Here is a 22907-nt window from a genome sequence, read left to right as displayed (position 1 = left end):
CTCTGCTGATTTACTTTTAGTTGTTAGTCTAAGTTTATCCATGTTGTAGACTCCTTCTGATGACAGCTGCACATTTTATATATATATATATATATATTTTTTTTTTATTACAAATTCCATCTTTGAGCTGTCATGAACTTATTTAACCAAATTTTCCTGTAATAAACAAAAACCAGGCGTCTTATTTCAACTCTGAGTAAAAGCTAATAGTGTCTAAACTTATTCAGAAACTGAGACAGTTGAAAAACAGTTAAAAGCTGTAGAAAAACAAGGTTTTTCTTTAGTTTTTTAGCTTTCTCACAAAACGAGCTAGCCAAAATGATAAAAAATCAAGTGTAACTCACATTTGGATTTGTTTTTTACTCTCTGCTGATTTACTTTTAGTTGTTAGTCTAAGTTTATCCATGTTGTAGACTCCTTCTGATAATAGCTGCACATTTTATTGTTGTTTTATTTTATTTCAAATTCCATCTTTGAGCTTTCATGAACTTATTTAATCACTTTGAAACTGTCATACAGAAAGAACAATTTTCAATGTTTTTTTTTTTTTGTCTCCCCACACCCCCTTCCCAAACTCTTTCCTTTCTGTCCGGATGGTTATATAAACTCAGCTTTTTTCAGATCTTTACAAATTTTCCTGTAATAAACAAAAACCAGACATCTTATCTCAACTCTTGGTAAAAGCTAATAGTGTCTAAACTTATTCAGAAACTGAGACAGTTGAAAAACACTGTTAAAAGCTGTAGAAAAAGAAGCTTTTTCTTTAGTTTTTTAGCTTTCTCACAAAACAAACTAGCCAAAATTATAAAAAAAAAAAAAAAAAAAAATCAAGTGTAAGTCATATTTGGGTTTATTTTTTACTCTCTGCTGATTTACTTTTAGTTGTTAGTCTAAGTTTATCCATGTTGTAGACTCCTTCTGATGACAGCTGCACATTTTATATATATATATATATATATTTTTTTTTTTATTACAAATTCCATCTTTGAGCTGTCATGAACTTATTTAACCAAATTTTCCTGTAATAAACAAAAACCAGGCGTCTTATTTCAACTCTGAGTAAAAGCTAATAGTGTCTAAACTTATTCAGAAACTGAGACAGTTGAAAAACAGTTAAAAGCTGTAGAAAAACAAGGTTTTTCTTTAGTTTTTTAGCTTTCTCACAAAACGAGCTAGCCAAAATGATAAAAAATCAAGTGTGAGTCACATTTGGATTTTGTTTTTTATTCTCTGCTGATTTACTTTTAGTTGTTAGTCTAAGTTTATCCATGTTGTAGACTCCTTCTGATAATAGCTGCACATTTTATTGTTGTTTTTTTTTTATTTCAAATTCCATCTTTGAGCTTTCATGAACTTATTTAATCACTTTGAAACTGTCATAAAGAAAGAACGATTTTCAATGATTTTTTTTTTTTTTTTCTCCCCACACCCCCTTCCCAAACTCTTTCCATTCTGTCCGGGTGGCTCTTAACTAACTTGAAATATCAGCAGTGTAGAAAACAATCAGATTTGCTTTATTTGATCCCCATAATGCTGTCTGTCAGAGTTGCACGCCCTCTCACAGTTGTCACAAGCGCTCTGTCTCGTGTCTCCCCTCGGACTGCATTAGTGTCAGCATGTGCTCTGCTCTCCTCATTGTGTGTAATCATTGCTTTGTCTCTGTTGCCCTGACACACACCTCACTGCATGCAACTTCCGCAGTCCCACCGGTCCCCCACCGCCGCCGCCACCGCCACCAAATCTCTCGCCGTCCCCTGCGCCAATGAGCTGCACTCGCCTCACGCCTAAAGGGATTGCTGTCACGTTGAAAAGGCCAGGCTTGCTATGCCTGACAACTTGCGTATTTGTACAGCTGCAATGCAAATGTTTCCCCACTGATATTGTTTTGTCACTTAATGGTGACCCCCACTAGTGTGCCATTAAGAGCCAGGCATTCCGCATTCTCAACAGAAACAAGGCATTTCTGCAAAACTCGTCCCCATAGGACATTTTCAATACTTGTCCTTCTTGTTATCTATGTGCTCATTGTGTGTCGCACAAACCCATTTTCTGCTTTATTCGTCCCCCGCTGCATGATGTCGCTGGGAACCCATGGGGGGTGGGGGATGAGAGAGGGTGGGGGGTGGACAAGAGTCCTTCACTACATTCTCCCTGAAAACTTTCCGCTTTTGTCTACAGCCTTATTTCTGTGTTAAGATGACACCTGGGAATAATCCCGGGGGCTTTTGACATAAATGGAATTCAAATTAACCGGATTTAATTCCATAATCATAACAGGCATATTATTACTACTCGGGATATGTTTCGATTAAGTCCTTCGTTCCGTCTGCTCTACATAACCGAGCAGGTTTTACAATAAATGCTGAAATGTAGATCATAGATTTTGATAAACAGAAAAGCTTGGTTTCAAAGAGTAACGAATAGAACTTCACCAACTTTCTAAAGTGTTGTACATTTAACGCATAAAGGCCCAGATGTCCACCTTCAACCAAAACCATCCACCGATCTAAACTGTTTAAGTACTGTTGATCCACTAATCCTATCAATCCATGTCAATAATTGATGTAAAATACAGTTCTTCATCTTTTCATGGTCATCAGATATGACCCATTTGGATGTTCAGAGGCTCTGTAGTTACCGCAGAAAACACCGTCATCTTCTACAACATTGATTCACCAGTAAAACCCATGGAGTTGGATCAATGACAGTGGATGGACACACTGGGTTTATGTTCAGTTAATGAGCGATTTTGTTGAAAAAGTCAAATTTTCGTAATTTTTCTCTGTTTCTAATATGATGACAGTTAACTTTAATCTGAGTTTTTATGAACATCTACATGATCAGTGAATTAAATATGGGAAAATACCTGATTTATATTGAAGAAATGCCAAATACAGAGGATAATATTATAATAAAGGCTGATAAATTGGGTTTATGTTCAGTTAATGAGAGATTGGACTGAAATAGTCACTTTTTCTTCAGTTTTCTCTGTTTCTGATTTAATAACCATCAACTTTAATCTGAGCTTTTATGAATATTTACATGATCAGTGAATTAAATATAGGAAAATACAGTCACGGAAAAATTTTAGACCACCCTTGTTTTCTTCAACTTCTTGTTCATTTTACTGCATGGTTCAACTAAAGATACATTTGTTTGGACAAATATAATGATATAAAAAAAAAAACCTAATAGTAGTTTAATTTCAGAGCTGATATCTATCCATTTTCCATGTTTTCTTGATAATAACCAAAATCACTTCAGTTCTTACATCAGTATCTATGGCACTGTACTGACAAAAACAGTGCTTTTAGACATTCCATGTTTTCTTTTCTGTTTAATTTTAGTCACATGAAACACACAGGAGTTAGTACTGGATTGCATAACCATTATTTTTGATGACTTTGGATGGTCTAATAATTTTTTCCACCACTGTACATGATTTTCACTTTAAAAAAACATGCAAAACACAGGATAGTATTATAATAAATACTGATAAATCGTTTCAGAAAAGTTAAATATAAAGAAAAAAAATCACTCTTGTAATTGCCACAAAAGTAGCACTGGGTCTTTATGGGTTAAAAAAAAAAAAAACTGATGTACTTGATGTGACCACACACAAAAACAAGTATCAGCTAAAATTTTGATTATGTTCATAAGTATGTAACTCTAATAAATCATGTGTTCCACTTTCCAATGCAACATATGAGCCATATGGTGCCATATTGTTTCGCTGCCACATAAGGGACTGGCCTGTCTCTGCGCTGCACATAGTTTACCCTGGTACCTGTCACCACCTGAGCTTTGAGGGGGTTTGTGTCAACAGTCACTCAATTAGTTCTCCAAGTTTGCACCCTTAACTTTTCTGGGTGCGGACACAGAAAGAGGTGATGAAACCTGAAAAATGTTGTTCCAAGTTTGACGTGATCCGCTTCCACTTTTTGCTTTACTTGTATCCATGGGTGTGGGTTCTGTTTGTACACGGACGGGGGTTTGTGAAGTGTTACCAAGGTTATGATTTTTCATTATAGTTTAGTTTTACTTAGTTTTGACTTTTTTTCCCTCTAATTCAGTTAGTTTTAATTTGTTTTTAGAGCAGGTTTGCTGGTTTTTATTAATTTTATTTATTTTTGTTTTTGTAAATGCTTAGTTTTAGTTTAGTTTTAGGTTTTTTTAATATATTTTCTCTTCTTCTCCGTCGTATTCAAATAAATCCCAGACAGGACTCTGCTGTTTTCTCCCAACTTTAGTCTCCATGTTTCCAGGTAGAGTGGGGACCAGAAGACGACTGGAAATGACAAGTGACGAGAAGTGACGTGAAGTGTCTAGCTAAAATTGCAAGAGCGAAATAAATTGATTTTGTATCAATCCGACATTGACAAAGACTAAAACGAAGGGAATTTTATCCATAACTTTTATCCATTTTAGTTAGTTTTGTAAACACACAATACAGTTTCAGTTATCGTTTTTTCCTTTTAACTATAGCTTTTATTTATTTTAGGTAACGAAAATGTTTTTTCAATTCTAGTTTTCGTCATTGCGTTAGTTTTCATTAACGATAATAACCTTGAGTGTTGCACACTTAACCCTCCGGTATCCCATCCAGCAAGGCCCTTACTAAGTGTGCCTTTTTCACACACTTGTTGAATAATGTCAAAAAAATTTTCATACAGTTTGTTTTTAATTCTTCTACACTTTTTTTCTGTTTCATCAACTTGAGCCATAAATAAAAATACCAAATACTCAATAACTGTCACATTTTTTTAACCCTTTAAATGCCGTGTTTGTAATGTAAGCAAACCTTTTTTTTTTTTTTTTTTTTGGATGCAAAAAAACAAAAAAAAATTATTTTTTTTTCAATATACTACATAAAAAGTGGACCACATATTATTTGATTTTTTCATCCTGGCATACATCAATGATTAACTCCAGCATTGGTTAATTTGCATTATTATTTTTGGCACTAGGTCAAATGTTCAAAAATACTAGCATCTGTCACCAAGTGTGCGTAAAATGCACACCTATAAATCAAACTATTAAATATTATATATTGATTTATTTTTCTGCTCTAATTATTTAGTTTATTTTTGTAAATCAAGGTCAGCCCTAATCATACACATCAAATGGAAGAAATAGTGCGTTTTAGGCACACTTGGGAGACAGATGCTAGTCTTGTAATTTTCTTTTGTTTACAATGTGCACATTTTAGTTGGTGGTCAGAATTTTAAAGATCATGCAAAAATGAACAACTTTTGAATTCTAACCTTATTTAAATTGTGAAAAATAATATGAAGTTTTTTAAAACGAAGTGCAAAGTGTGCCTAAAAGGCGCACCTGGATACCAGAGGGTTAATTTCCTGCATTCTGGTGAGTTATTATCAGGGTTTCTGCAGGTCATTAAAAAGCATTAGAAGTAATTAAATAGATTTTGTTACTATTAAGGCCTTAAACAACATTAGAAAGCATTAAAAAATTAAATACACTTGATGGAAAAAAAGTATGCTATTAATGATTTAATTGAATTTTATAAACCTTTAATTATTTTTATTGGAAGTGTGGTGTGATGATTGACTGACCGAACCCTTTAATTGACTATTGTTTATGGTCGATACACAAAGTCACAACACTGGATGGTTGGAATGTGTCATGCTGTGAGCATGCTCATGCTGTGGAGGGAGTATTAGAAGAGGGAATATTAGCAAATGTGGGAAAAATGGGAAAATGCAAGTTTCAGCAGAAGTGACTGGAGGAGGGACTATTCAGAACCTGGTTAAACCGACATAAAAGTATGTATAAAACTGTATCTGCTGTTGGACATGGGCATTAAATGTATAAAGTGGCATTAAAAAGCACTGCAAAAATCAAAGTCTTACTAAGTGTATTTTTCTCATTTCTAGTCCAAATATCTCATCACACTTAAAATAAGACATGACCACCTAAAGAGTAACTTTTCATGGAAATATAAGAACTTGTTTTTAGACAATAGATCTGGAAAATCTTATTTCAAGAAATCTTACCAGATAATTTTCATTTGTTCAATTGGCAGATTTTTTTTCGTTTAATTCAAGATTTTTTTTTGTTTAATTCAAGATTTTTTTTTTGCTTAATTCAAGATTTTTGTTTTTGCTAAATTCAGGTTTTGTTTTTTTTCTTAATTCAAGATTGTTTTTGCTTAATTCAAGATTTTGCCTCTTTTTTTTTTTTTCCGCTGAATTCAATATTTTTTTTTTTTTTTTTTGCTCAATTCAAGATTTTTTTTTTTTTAATTCAAGATTTATTTATTTTTTTTTGCTTAATTCAAGTTTTTTTTTTTTTTTTTTTTGCTTAATTCAAGCCAAAAAAAAAAAAAAAAAAAAAAATCTGCCAATGGAACAATTGAAAATGATCTTGTAAGATTTCTTGAAGTCAGATTTTCCAGGTCTATTGTCTAAAAATCAGTTCTTATTATCTCACTGAAAAGTTATTCTTTAGGTGATTCTGTCTTATTTTAAGCGTGATGAGATATTTGGACTAGAAATGAGAAAAATACACTTGGTAAGATTTAGATTTTTTCCAGCACATGCATCTGTTTGTTTACTCATATAAAGCAGCAGGACTCAAAGTTTTTCAATTCAAGGCCAAATCATAAATATTGTTGTCGTCTTGCGGCCAAAACTTCCAGACAATCCATCATGAATTGGTGTAATGACCACAAACATAAATGAAATGCATTTCATTATAAAAATGAATCATGGCAACAATCATATTGGCTGAGATTAATATCATGTTTCTCACCATCTCATGATTAATTTGCACTGAAAAAGGAGGACAGAGAAGAAGACTCAGATAATGAAATCCCACCTGTCGAGCTTATTTTTAACTGGACAGAAGTACGAGTATTTGGGATATTTAGTGGTGAATTATTAAAAAGCTGTTCTGTCACAAACATCCGGCCCGGGGGCTAAATCTGGCCCGCTAAAGGTTCCATTCCGGCCCTACAGGATGAAAGTGCAAAAATGAACCTGAACAGTCCAGGTTGTCCAAATCTTTTCGGTTCAGGTTCCACATACAGACCAATGTGATCTACAGTAAAAATAACAACACAATAACCCAGAAACAATGACGACAAATTTTCTTTGTGAAAAATTATGTGGAAAAAATTTGAGTGAAAAAAAAAAAACATTACACTGTGAAAATATTTACTTTTACAAAACTATTCTTTCATAATAAAATGCAAATAAATACATAAATAAAAACAAAGATGAACAACCTGAAATGTGCAATTTTAACAGTATTCTGCCTGTTACTAAATGTTTTGTGCATTTATGGATCCATTCTGATCTGGAGTTGTGTTAATAATATGGAATATTGTAGAAATTGTTCAAATTTTAGTTCCAAACTCCAAAATTTTAACAATATTCTGCCTGTTACCAAATGTTTATGTAACATTGTGTGTAATGTATATGTATAAATAATAAATTGAGGCATAATATTGTTATAACTGCACTAATTTTTCAAAGGAAATTTCTGTTTTTTCAGGTTATTCACATCTTTTTTGTAAAATGTAAATATTTTCATAATTTAATTGGGTTTTTTTGTACTAAAACAAAAAGAAAAACTTGGATTTGTCATTATTTATAGGTTATTAAGTCATTATTTTACTGGTGTGGCCCACTTGAGATCAAATTGGGCTAAATATGGCCCATGAACCAAAATGAGTTTGACAGCCCCGCATTAGAGGATGCACCATTTTTATTTATGACCAGTAACTGTTTCCTCTTGAACACTGACAAGCACAGTGACCATTTAATGTCATTGTAGCACGTCAATAAAACACATCTTCAATTTAACGGGCTTAGTTTGTCCTTGAAAGCGTTGCATTCGTACAATATTTGAGGATTTCAGATCGTTTTTGCACACCTGTTTTGTGCGCTGCGTGGTGTCAAGTTTGAGGCGCAGAGAATGGGCAAGTGAGGCTTCCCTTGTCATCTTCTGAAACATTCACTAAAGGTCAGAGAGATTAATTGAATGTATTCCATTTTCCGTACGAGTACTCCACAACACTGAGAGGCCTTGTCTTTATTTTATGCAAAAGTTGAAGATGTGTCGAGGGGGGGAAAAAAGTGTGCTGTCTGTTGAAACCTTGCTGCTTTCAAGGACATGCCATACATAACACATAAATACCTGGGGGGATATTTTTACTCCCCTTAATAGTACATCTTTTACAGTATATAAAATGAAGTGCATCCTGTTTCCTCCCCTTTTTAATTAATTGTGAAGTCTATGATACTTGCATACTTATGTGGATGCAGTTTCTAAGTAGGTAGAGGGGAGCAGAGGAGCCATATGGTGTTGTCTGACATGAAGAAATTAGGCCACCAATGCTGTCTGTTCATTGTCATCAACCTGGCCACCTGCTTTGCTTCTGCACTGGGTAAAACTATCGAAGCCCCCCCCCCCATCCTCCCACCCTCCCCTCTCCCTTCCACCGCCACTTCCCGGGTCCAACTTGTTATGTCTTTATAGAACAAGCCTTAACAGCAAACCAAACAATTCGGGGGCAAGTCAGATATTTTGATCCAAATTAGCCAGAAAGGCCAGCGGAGACTTGTTTGATGGCTTCATTCCAGCAAGTTCTCACATAGTTTCTGCCCGATATGAAAAGTGGACAGATATGTCGGTTAGCGGCTTGAGCGCCGCGGTACAGATGGTTCGATTGGCCCCTGCCATATTCTCTTAGGTTGTGTCCTTGACGTAGAAACTGTGTGCAGTAGTGCCAGAGCTCACACGCTGAGACGCCTTACTTTTAAAAGAGTTTCCAACAAGCATTTACACTGCAAAACAGACCTGCAGAAAAATAAGAAAATTAAACTCATTATTGGGTTAAAATGTCTGATTTCAAGTAAAATTATTTGCCAGTGCAGTAAGAAAATAGCACTTATTAAGTTTTATTAAAATAAGAAAATATTATCTAAAGATTATAGCAGTGTTTTTCAACCAAGGTTATTATCGTTTACAAAAACTAACAAAATGATGAAAACTACAATTGAAAAAACATTTTTGTTAACTGAAATAAATAAAAACTATAATTAAAAGAAAAAACGATAACTAACTGAAACTATATCGTGAGCTTACAAAATTAACTAAAACAGACAAAAATTATGGATAAAAATCCCTTCGTTTTTTTCTTTGTCAATGTCGGATTGATATGAAATTGATTTATTTCACTCTAGCAATTTTAGCTAGTGACACCATGCGACACTTCACGGTCCGTCACTTCTGGTCACTTGTCATTTAGAGTCGTCTTCTGGTCCCCACTCTACCTGGAAACATGGAGACTAAAGTTGGGAGAAAGCAGCAGAGTCCTGTCTGGGATTTATGTGAAGACGACGGAGAAGAAGAGAAAAGATATGAAAAAACTAAAATTAATATTAAAACTAAACATTTAGAAAAAAGAAAATTAAAATTAATAAAAACTAGCAAACCTGCTGTAAAAACGAATTAAAACTAACTGAATTAGAGAAAAAAAAAATCAAAACAAAATAAAACTAAACTATAATGAAAAATCCAAAACTATTATAACCTTGTTTTCAACCTTGGGGTCACCTGAAATTTCTAGTAATTGATAAAAATACAAAATAAAAAACCTACTAATAAAAAATCTCTGAGTTGACAGAGCCAATCCCAATCCATAAAAGACATGACAAACTATGAGTGTGAAACTGCAGCACTGTGGTTCTGTTTATCTGTCAAATGTTCATTGTGGTCGGTTTCAGATGCTGCAGCTCTTTCATAATTCATAGTTTGAGTTCTTGTTTGTTCAGTATTAATTGCACTGGGTTAAAAAAAATGTTTTTTGCAAGTTGTCTAGGTTTTTTCAACTGAATGAGGACCATTTTGCACCACTAAATCCAAAAATGACATCTGTTTTTCTCAATCAGGTCAGGTTTTTTTGCTAATTTGATTTTGAAAAATTTGATCTTCTCACAAAATATAATAATTAATACCAAAATAAGATTGGTAAGCACACTTTATGAAACTTGTGACTTGATTCCTGTTAGGTACAACGGTGTATTCACCGCAGATGTAGCAGAATACGTCAGGCTTATTTTTGCAAGATCTTCTAGTCGAAGCCATTTCAGTCACTTGTAATATTAAAAAAAACATTAATCATAAATTGGCAAAAGTAAAATCTTCAGAATTCGTTTATTGCAAGAAATATGAAATAATTTTGTATCATATGATGTGAAAATGCCCATAAATGTAAGCAAAAATGTTAAAAAGCCAATATGTAGCATAGTTCAGAAAGTTGACCTGATTGAGCAAAATTAATGTGATTTTATTCAGCACACCAAAATTATCCTAAATCAGCTCAAAAAACTTAAACAATAAATTTTTTGTTGACCAGTGTTGTCAGCCTTGTAAATCCAAGCTGGACTGACTGTACATATCCTGACCAAGGAAAATCCAATTGTTCCTTTGTGCAGTAATCTACACCTGGCTTTACTGCCTCCATCCAGAATAATATACATTATATAGACTAAATGTCCCCTAAAATTAACTATTACGTGATCAAAAATGAATTAATTTTAGCAAAAAAAAAAGTCTCCGTTTTGAATGTCTGGGGTCACCAGAAATTCATGATGTTAAAATGGGGTCGCGAACCAAAAAAGGTTGGAACCACTGGATTATGGAATGATAAAATTTTTATTTTAAGCAGAATATTCTTGTTTCTCCAATTTCCATTCACATTTGAATCCATATACCTGGGAAAAGAAAACCAGGGTATAATAAATTAACGAGATATATATCTATTCAGAATATTGTCGGTGGCAGGTTAAAAACCAACACTAGGAAGTGGCTAAAAAAGGGTGCACCAAAAATGGAGGACTGGACAGAGGTTATAAATGATATTTGCAGGATGAAGTTGGCTTTCTCTGTCAGACTTGATTCAGACAAATTCACCAATTATTGGAAAAACTGGGTTGATTTTATGACACTATTAAGAGCTGGTTTTACTTGATAACGTGCATATGGACCTATGGAAACCCTTGGTTATTCTACACACTTTAAATGTTCGGTGTTAATCTCCTACAGGGGAAAAGGGTTTCTGGAAGGAAACAATGGAATGGGAAATATACATGTTATTTCCCTTTAACTCTATTTTACACTGTAAGCCCAGACTTTGTATTTACTAAAATACTTTAATTACACTGTACTTTAATGATTTAAGTTTTATTACATTGCTGTAAAATGTTAAGTATATTCTACTAATTTGTAGACATAGTCAAAAGTACAAAAACAGTCTAAGTTGAATGGATTTAAATCACTAAGTTTTAGTCATGACCACACCTTTTTTTTAATCTCTGCATTGCATTGTGGGTATTGGGCATGTTGTTGAAAATGTGTTGTTTTCCTGTGCAGGGGTTCAGCGGGGTTGTGGTGTTAGTGTTAATTTGGACTTAATGTGTGTATGGTAATGTTTATTGGCCTTTTTGTGTTTGTTTTTGTATTCTGCACCATGAGTCAGAGCCATAGGACCAACAATGGATTTACTGTTCATCTAAAACTATTTGTTTTAGTGTAAATCTTTATGCTTTGCCAAATTAAAAGCACTTCCAGTACTGGTAAATTATATAAACAAAACTCCCTGCCTGATTTCCAGCCATACTACATACAATATATGAAGTTTGCTAATTATACAAAGCAATTTATTTTGCAGAAGATTTTAACATGAAACAACTTGGAATTGAGTCCAATGAACTGATGATAATAAGTTACACATTATACAAAGCAATTGACACTGGAACAAGTTTTAAGTCAAATTAACTTGGCATTTAGTATGTTGGACTTAAAATAGCAATTCCATTCAAATCAAGCATTTAAGTTTAATACACTCAAGTTTTCATTACTCATTACTTAAATTTTTTAAGGCAACGGGTTTAGAGTTACATTACTTAAAATGCCTGAAAATAACAAAAAGGTAATTACAAAAAGAATATACTTGTTTCAAGTCTTCATAATAAGATTGTTTTTTTATGATTATATGATACATGGTCGTATGAAGATGTAAAGATTCATTAGATATATATATATGTATATATGTATGGGCAAAACTGCATAAAACAAGTAAAAGTGTCTTCAGGGTAAACAGTTCCCATGTCCACCATACTCATCCACCAACAATGTAGCTTGTTTTGTTACAAATATTGCATAAAATTAGTTGTAATATCTGAGTGGGGTAGCTCTAGATGGAAATTGTTGGAACAAGTCAAATAATCTGAACAAGATTAAGTCTCAATAAGTAAATAAATCTAAAAAAAAATATTCCAAATTCAAGTTGGTTTATCTAAATCAGATATTCCTTTTTTGTTACATATTAAAAATGTATTTACATGTATTTATTTTCATCTGTCCACAGCCACCATGATAAATCAGATTCAGACAGAAGCGACTATACACAGAGTCAAAGTAAACCGTTTCCTACATTTCTGCTGCTCATGTGCAACTATGTTCAGTGAACTTCACATCCTCCATGTTAGTATTAGTTCATCTGTTTAAAAAGAAGACGTCTGTCCTCTGTGCTTCAGTCTCCCTTTCCTCTGTTTTTGTCTTGTTCCGTCTTTTGCGCAGCTTGATCTGTAATCATGTAGTGTCATTTTTCCATCTTTATGGTATGAAAAGTCAATGTAAGTCCTCAGATGTCAGAAGTTGATGACATGGGCTGGTGATATGAAGTACATGATAATGGAGGTGACACAACACTAAGGTGTGTGTCCCACTTCATTATGTTTCTTTATGCATTCACTCTTTTTGCCTTTCTCATTTTAACTCCTTTGTTGACCATTTTTCACAAACTCTGACCAAGTTTTTATGCCCAAATCTACCCAAACTAACCACGGGAAGTCCAGAGATCTTTTGGTCGACCATGTGCATTGAAGTGTGAGTTGAGTTGGAGGTGAGAGTTGTGGACAAATGGTTTTGGTAGTGACATAAACTGGACCATTGGCAGAAATGTGATTTATTTTCCAATAAACTTACATACATTTGAAGTTTATAAATTCTTGTAATTGCACTCTCATGCAAAATACAAATACCTCAACTGCGTTAACCCTATAACGCCAAACGTATCATATGTGATACATGAGTTTTGAAGCCCTCTACATGATCAGTGTGATTTTTTTTTTTTTTTTTATCTTGAAAAACCTAATGTATACAATTAGATACATGCAATACACAGATAATCCACCAGGGGGAGGAATTCATTCACCAGAGGCCTTTCCAGTGACACTACAAGACTGTCATTAATGAGGAAGGTGGAAAAACTGGGACCATTTAGAAAAGAAATTACCAATTTGTTAGACATTTGTGTTATATTATGTTTTTGTTTGTTCAAAAATAACATTTGAGTATTGAGACCTGAGGTATCAAATATGGTACAAAATTAAAACTCATACATAGAAATTGATATTTGAAAAAAGCTTTTTTTTTGTTGATCAGAAGGACCAATAAAGGCTCCAGTTTCAAAGAACTGGAATTTTCTGTCAGTGATGTAATGGTTCAGGCTTTACAGGGTTAAGTATATTGGAATTCAAGTGGTCAAACAGGAAACAAGAATTCTACCACCTTCTCTGGAATAAGTTTACAGGGTGTAGAATCAATCAAAATGTGAAAAACTACATCATGAAGGAATGTTTTAGTTTCATATGCGTTTTCAGACATGTAGGGTGAGGGGTGATGGGGGGGGGGGGGGGGGGGGGGGGTTTAAATAACTGAGTGAATGCTGTAATTATCAGTCGCTGTTCACATTCAGTATAAAATATAACTCTATTACTCTTTGTGGCTGCACATAGAAACCTGACATCACTTTTCCACTTTTCCAACCTTAAATAGCATAAAGATCATTTGTCTTTATGTTGAGTCTTTTGATTTGAACAGAGGTGAGAGCGCTGCAGAAGGATGGGTTGGATGTTGTACCTTTAAGTGTCTTAGACATGGCTGAATAAGAAAAAATATAATGCAGAAATGCTACATGTCTCTAGCTCCCATCATGGCCTTCATATTTGTGTTCTATTGTGAACATATTGTACGCTTAATCCTCTTCATATTATCCTTGCAAACATTTTTATTTATTTATTGCACATCCTATCGTGCTGACTTCATAAATTTTTACTACAAGGCTGTTGCAGATCTCTTCACTAAACTCTCTTGTCATAATAATAATATTTGAGCATTAAGACCTGATGGATCAAATATGATACAAAATTGAAACTCATACATGGAAATTGATATTTGAAAAAAAATGTATATATATATTTGGTTGTTCAGAAGGACCAATAAAGGCTCCAGTTTCAAAGAACTGGAATTTTCTGTCAGTGATGTAATGGTTCAGGCTTTACAGGGTTACACCATAAGGAATCGTGATGTGACGTTCATGAACGAATCGAATCTTTTGAACGGCTCTTTGAAATGAACGATGGGAACCAAGTCTTTGTAAAGAGCCGTTCATTTTTTATTTTTATTTTTTAAGGAGGGAGTGTCCGATTGCCTGTCAATTTACCAACATACTGTTCTTGTTCTGAGAATTGCACTACAGTTCAGGTATTTAAGTAACTGCAGTGATTAATCACTGTTGTGTTTTGTGCAATTTTTTCCGTATGTTTACACACATTTATTGTTCTTGTTTTGAGGAGAATAAAATGTTATTTCATAAGAAAATGTTTTATTTTCTTCTTCATTTTTAGACTACAGACTAGTCCACATAATGTACCGTGATGTTTTTGGTCCAATTCCAGCATTTGCCTAATGTCACCTCTCATGTCATGTATAATCAGTGCCAATGAAAACGCAACACTTAAAGATTCTTTTTTTTTTTTTTTAATTTATGAGGATTTTTATTCCATAAGCTCTTTGGAATTAATCATAGGCCATTTCTATACAGTAAAAATAAAAAATCACATCCAAATTTGTTGACAAAAAATAAGGATAAAGAAAGAAACTCAAGGACCCCCAAAACCAAAAGTCACAAAGCGGTCCCGGAGGTGCTGCAGCTCAATGTCGCGATCCTGCTGTGGCGTGGTCACACGTGCTCGTCCAGGGCGGGGTCTGTCTTCAGTTGAGCCAGTTTTTTCATGCCCCTTTTGCATCCTGACTAGGGCTGTGCAATTAATCGAAATTCAATTACGATTTCGAGTATTACACGCAGCGATTACAAAAATTATGTAATCGAGAAAAAACGATTATTAATTTTGAGTCGTTTTAATTCACGCGCACGTAAGCTACCATGAGCTGCTCTGCCCCGCCCCCCTCTAAGCTACAGCTGCCAGCTAGCCGGCAGGTCCACCCCAAGAGGAAAGTTGTACCAGCGGTCTGGAAAAACGGCAGGAGAATCACAGCAGAAGTGCTTGGTAAACAAAAAAGGCAAGTCAAATTCAATTGTATGGAATCACTTTGGGTTTGATGAAGAAGACGAAGAGCAAAAACACATCACGTGCAAAAAGTGTTTCGTAGTTGTGTCCGCAACGACCGGTAACACAACAAACCTTTGTAACCATCTAAAGTTTAACCACCACCACCACCGTTATCATAATCTTATGAAAAACTAAAACGCATAAAAACAACTCCGTCTACAACTTCGTCCGCAATGCAATCTTCAGTCTCCGAATCTCTTTACGCTGCAACTCCCGTATTAACCTAACCTAACCCGTATAACCCTAACGTACGTATTCTAGATGGCTGATGTATACAGAAGGCCTGAACTGAAACCTCACAGCACGCCACTGAATTTACTGTTTCAAACTACATTGAACATACTTGAATTTATAATTTGCACTTTACGGGAGTTTTTTTTATTTTTTTTTATTGCTACAGTTCTATGGCAAGTCTATAGCAGTTTAATTACAGTGCACTATTTGTTTACAAAAGGAAACATACTTGAATTTATAGTACACTTATTTGCATTCAAAGATTTTTTTGTTTCATACAAAAGTGAACATACTTTGTTTTAGTGGTTAAAAGCTTTATTTATGTTTAAGGAGTATATTTTACATTGTTTTGCAAGAAAAAAATAAACAACTTTAAGGTTAACAAATAATCATTTTTAATAATCGTGATTTCAATTATTGCTAAAATAATCATGATTTTTTTTTTTTCTATAATCGAGCAGCCCTAATCCTGACTATGGTGGACACATTACATCCAAAACAGTGCGCCACCTGCTGAGCAGAGATTCCGGCCTCCAGGAGCCCCATAGCATGGCATCTGTGGTCACGTGTCAGTCTAGGCATCGCTGAGTTATTGCAAATGATTTTGGTGTTTTTCAGCTTGGCTTTATATACAGAACATGACCACTCCTTAACTGACCACAATTCCTTAAGTTGAGCAGTTCATAGCTGAGCAATGAGAAAAACAAGTCTTATGAATGCAGACACGTTCATTCAAGCGTGACAATAGCTCAACCCGTCTCAGGTTGTTAAGAAATTGTCTGGGATTATCTTATACAGGTGAAACTTAACCCTTTCATGCATGAATTATTAGAACCTTAATCAAGATTTTTTTTTCCCTGAGTGTTTTTATTCCTCTTTAGGCATGAAAAAAAAAAACCAGTGTGATTGAATTTATTTTTTTTTAAATCAACCTGTTTTTCATGGAGTTACAAAAATGTCCACTCAGCTACACCATGAATTTTATTCTTGAAGCAAAGAAACATGTATTTAAAACCCAATATCATAAAGTGATATGAAAACTGCGAAATTAAACCATGTTTAATGCAGCTAATCTGATGTTTTCTCACATTTTAACATATTCTAATACTAGTTATTACTCACTTCATGGAGATAATATGCAACAAATAAAAATTAACAATTGATTTCTACTCAAGAACCAATCAAGAACAGCAAAGTTACAATAATGGTATGAATTGCAGTTTATGAGATGGTGCATAAGTGTCCACTGTGTTGGTTGATATGGAACTAAAACAACAAAACCCATGAATATACAAGATTAAAGCTGTAGAGTAACTGTCCGCTGTAGTGACCACTATGCATGAAAGGGTTAAACATATTGATGCAGCTCAGGAACAATAAAACACATTCAAGTGTTGTGTTTTCATTGGCACTGAGTATATTTAGCCCACACATTTGAACTAACTATTCTTTTTTACAGTGAGATAATATTTACTGTCGCGCCAATTAAACACCTTTAAAATGTAATGTCAATCATCACATGTAGCCTATTTAGTCATTAAAACATCAGTGTTTCAAAATAATGCAAAAAACCATAAAAAAGCCAGTCTTTTGAACGACTCTTTTCAGTGAACGGCTCCCTTCAAAGAGCCAGAAGTCCCATCACTAATAAGGAAGCAGGGGTTACTTATGCTCAAGTGAAAGGGGTTAAAGGAAAAAATCCCAAAATAAACACTCATGTAAAGTACAGATAGTCGTACAAACGCAGTATTTGTACCTCACCCTCTGGATTTGGATCATCCAGAGCCTTGTCTTCAGAATCACCAGGCCCTGTTTTCACTCATCCTGTTAATAGTCTCGTCAGAATCTCATCATCTGTGTGAGTTTACTTAGCTGTCATATGGCACTTCCAAACCATATGGCGGAGGCTAAAGCTCATGCTAGCAGTCAACAGACTTAGGTCGCATTACAAGCTGCCAGGTTCCACTCAGAATAGACATCGAACGCAGACCTCTACCACCGAGAGAACATCCCCCGGGGACGGACTGCACACTCTTCCCGAGGCACTTAATTTTTTTTTCTCTATTAATTTTTTATCATTGTATTCTAGACTCATCCTGGGCTCCTTCTGGTTTCAGTGATCTACGCTGAAGCGAACTGTCAGATGCATTTGGCAGTGACTCACAGGCTCCACACACCCAGCTGCTGCGTTTGTGGCTTCGCTACCATGATACAGATATTATTTAGATCGTCCTCTGTTGTATCAGCTTAGGCCACGTCCTTGACTTTTGGATAGCGGGGGGAAATATGCCAAATCCCACCAAGCACCAGGCAGCTTTAGTTTTCAGACTCCTTCCAAATTATTCTTAACCCTTTATAGGACACTCATAGAAAAAGTCTGAAATTCAAAATTTCAGCCTTAGTGTGTTATTGGAGGACAAAACAAGACTTTATTACATTTGTAAAATTTTTCTAATGTTTTTATTGTTATGTAGAAAATCAAGGTCAATGAAGTTACCGTATGTGGCAAAAAAAAAAAAATCTAGTATATATGTATATATAAGTATATAAGAAATACAAGAAAAATGCATGTAATGTGAAAGGAACATGTATTTTAGAACATTAGAACATCACTTTTAGAATGTTAGAACAACTGTTACAACAACAGTAATGGATTACTTTTTGCTGTAGCACAGTAGTGTAAGGTATTACTAATCAATTTTCAGTAATATTTGACTCAGTACATGTTCAGTAGCGCTTGCGTTACAACACAGTTTTCGCTCATAATTTATTTACTCAAATGAAAAAAAAAAAAAAAATGGCAAGACCATGAGACCTTAACCCTTCATAGGACACTCACTGAAATAGTCTGAAATTCAAATTTTCAACCTCAGTGTGTTATTGGAGGACAAAACAAGACTTTATTACGTTTGTGAAATTTTTATTTCTATGTAGAAAATCACAGTTTTTGAAGTTACTATATTTGGTTCCTTACCCATTAGGGGCAAAAAATAAAAAGTAAATTTAAAAAATACAAGACAAACACATGCTAGATAAAAGAAACATGTATTTGATAACATTAGAACCTGCCTTTGATCCCATTAGACCCCCATGTGTGCTGGTCCAGACCCCTGTCCACATCCACATGATCCCTTTGAACGTCATTCCTTACATTAGTTCCATTACTTATAGAACGGAAAAAGCAGGTCCTCTCACTAGGGCTGCTCGATTATAGGAAAAAAAAATAATCACGATTATTTTAGCAATAATTGAAATCACGATTATTAAAAACGATTATTTTTTCACCTTAAAGTTGTTTATTTTTTCTCAGCTCATGGTAACTTGCGTGCGCGTGAATTAAAACAACTCAAAATTAATAATCGTTTTTTCTTGATTACATAATTTTTGTAATCGTTGCGTGTAATAATCGAAATCGTAATTGAATTCCGATTAATTGCACAGCCCTACCTCTCACTGTTCATGCAGAGGTGGACCTTACAGACCCCGGAGACCACATTGGACCTTACAGACCCCGGAGACCACATTGGACCTTACAGACCCCGGAGACCACATTGGACCTTACAGACCCCTGGAGACCACATTGGACCTTACAGACCCTGGAGACCACATTGGACCTTACAGACCCTGGAGACCACATTGGACCTTACAGACCCTGGAGACCACATTGGACCTTACAGACCCCGGAGACCACATTGGACCTTACAGACCCCGGAGACCACATTGGACCTTACAGACCCTGGAGACCAAAAATAGTCACTTGCCCAGTAAAGGGTTAACTCTTTGTTGTAAATACAGAACTCATTCCTATTTGTTTTAGAGATCAGTGGCTGTGATGATCACAGTTATTATTAGTTACTGTCATCATGTGAACATTTATACCTTCAGGTTTATTTTGCCTCATTCTCACCTGAAAAGTTTCCGACACGTTTACTGTTTTACTCGTACATAATTTAAACAAGATGATGGATGCAGCAACGTGTTATTAGAGTTTTGACTGTTTTCCTTCTAGATTAGTGAAATATTTTAGGGTTTGTTAAAAGTATTTCATGTTTGTTTCTCAGTGTAACACCACAAATAATGATTGTTAACATCCTCATCTTGTAGAATAAGAACTCAAACACACACATTTTATGTATTTTAAACTAAAAATAAGAACAATTAACAAAACCAGAACTGAATCAGGAATTCAGAGACAGGTGTGTTTTTTAATGACATTTATAGCTTTTGAGGTTTTTATTTATTTATTTATTTATTTATCTTGCTTAGATTTTCATATCATTTTTGTCTTTTTTTGTCCAGTCATGTTCATCTTTTACCTTTTTTTTTTTTTTTCTCAGGTTTTACCATTTGTGTGCCTTTTCATTTTGTTCCCTCTTCTACACTGTTTTCTGGACATCTCTCCTGTCTTTCCCACACTGGAAAAAATCTAAATCTCACCAATTGTATGTTTCTCATTTCTTGAATTAAGCAAAAAAATCTTGAATTAAGCAAAAAATTCTGCCAATGAAACAAGTGAAAATGATCTTGGTCAGATTACTTGAAATCAGATTTTCCAGATCTATTTTGTCTTCAAAATCAGTTCTTATATCGCACTGAAAAGTTACTGATTCTGTCTTATTTTAAGTGTGATGAGATATTTGGACTAGAAATGAGAAAAATACACTTGGTCAGATTTAGATTTTTTTTTTTTTTTTTTTACAGTGAATCACTTTTGCTTTGTTATGTCGTTAAAAATAATTCACAGCCATAGCTAACCAAATAATAAAGAAAATGAACAAAATCACAAGTAAAGACAGAGTTTTGAGGTGTGTGTCTCATCTTGGAGATAAATAAATAAAACACAAACTAAAATATTGAATTCAAAGACAACAGCTGAATTTCTTATTAAGTGTGAATAATTTCAACTATATATAATTTTTATGTTGCTGTTCCATCTTGACATATTTTTCTTTGTCTCTTTTTCTTGGTCTGTTTTATTGCAAATTATCTGAAACACAAGTAGCCAAATAACTGTGTTTTGTTTTTTTTGTTTTTTTTTGTAAATTATCAAAATATAGAGTAAAGACAGAAACTATAAGTATCTTGTTACGTCTGGTGCAAACAAATTAAAACCACTGAAGAAACTCTGGTTTCTTCAACATTCACTCTAATATTGATTAATGACATTTATTTATCATCATTATCAACTGATATAAACATTTTTAGCATGATTATATGTATATGTGTGTATATGTACAAATGTATGTATGTGTATACGGATGTATGAGTGTGTGTGAGAATATATATATATATATATATATATATATATATATATATATATATATATATATATATATATATATATATGAATATAAAAGTAATGTAAAAGGAAGAGGGAGATAAATATATATTTATATTTTATAGAGAAGGAGTGGGATTAAATAAATTACACTTCTTCCCAGGTTTATAAATGAAACTATTGTGCTCTTTTTCTTTCTAGTATTGTCTTGATTGTTGATTTTTGTTATTATTTCTGTTTTACTTGTTCATGTATATGTTAAATTTAATTGCATGTTCCGAATAAATCAATAAATCTAATCTAATCTAAATCTAACACCTTTAACTGAGTTTGTCAAATATTATGAGACCAATTGATTTTGACAATGGTGCTGATTTATGGAGCTGTATGCTGTTTATTTATGCTTATTTAATTTAATTTAATTTAATTAATTTATTTATTTATTTGCTTTCATTCATTTATTTATTTGGGGGGAATATATTGCTTATTGTTTGCTTTATGTTGAGCATATTGTTAATTATTGTGTAATATAAAGTTCAATAAATATATTGTTTAAAAAAAAAAAAAAAAATAATAATCAAAATCTGAAATCTTAGCATTTCAATATTTTTTCCCTTATTGCTCGGACCTACTTTAAGACTCCTTCATCTGCTTTGATTTCTGTAAAAATTAATAAATAAATAAAATAAAATCTCAAAAACACTAAACACAGCCCACATTTATGCCTTGTGAAAAGCTTGTAATGTATTATTTCTCTGATCTGCTTCAAAAGCTCCAAAGAGGCTCGCCAAAAAACCTTTAGCCCAGACAGAAGGGCACATTGGCACATGTCGAAGCCACTGAGTAGACGGAGTTAAAGGGTCTCTTCAGTTGATTTGGCCCCATCAGCTGTCAACAAGTCTTCCAGGTCTTTACTTGAACCTTGAATGTGCTGGATTCCGGCCTCATTGTGGTTTTTGCAGGGAGGTTTTTACTCACCGCGGTCCCAGAGCCTGAGGAAGGATTAAAGATTGATGAGCGCTCTCAGAATCAGTTTATTGCTCCAGAGATCCTTGCATGTGTTATGAGTGGGAAGATTGTGTTGCTGTTTTGCCTCATAGAAGTTCATGTGTCTGGGCACAGGACTGAAGTGTTTGAAAATCAAGGTTAGATTGTTAGGGTTTTTTTTTTCTCCCTCCTTTCCTTTTTTTTTTTTTTTTTTTTTTTTTTGTAGAATGGTAGATCGCCCTTGGATTGCCAGAGTATAGCCAACAATATATTTTGAAGTGAAATGTGATGAAATGCTTGTGCTATCAGGAAAAAGAAGCTTTCATATTTCCACAGGACTCATGCATTTTGCCTGACTTCAAAGTTGATAAGGGCTACTTTCACTCGCTCTTTCAGATAATACCTGGACCATCTTGAATAAACTCACTCCTTTTTGCCTCTTTGCTGCACCAGATCTGTCTGAAAAGAACATGAACTGTATCAGTGCAGCTCCACTGGAGAAATAGAAAGTATTTCAAAACACAGTTGTATTGGAAGGTAGTTAGTGGATTTGTAGATTTTTTTTTTCTGTTTATCAACACCTGCAAGAACATACAATGCACGCAAAAGTTGAATTAATTTTGCAAACCGTTTGACTCCAAACATTTGAAATATTGTGAAGAATGGATGAGGTCTTTGAAAAAACATGTCTCTTCATTACACATTTATTTAAGATCAAAACCAATGCTCTCATGCTTTTTATAACAGCATCATTTCCCCAATATTACTGCTTTTTTTCTGATACTTTACTCTGCGCTCTGCAAAAGTCAAAATCTTACCAAGTGTATTTTACTCATTTCTAGTCCAAATATCTCATCACACTTAAAATAAGACAAAATCACCAAAAAGAGGTACTTTTCAGTGAGATATAAGAACTGATTTTTAGGCAATAGATCTGGGAAATCTGATTTCAAGAAATC

This window comes from Sphaeramia orbicularis, chromosome 4, assembly GCF_902148855.1.
Source record: "Sphaeramia orbicularis chromosome 4, fSphaOr1.1, whole genome shotgun sequence".
NCBI lineage: Eukaryota > Metazoa > Chordata > Actinopteri > Kurtiformes > Apogonidae > Sphaeramia > Sphaeramia orbicularis.
The sequence above is the reverse complement of the archived record's forward strand: the minus strand, read 5'-3'. Positions refer to the sequence as shown.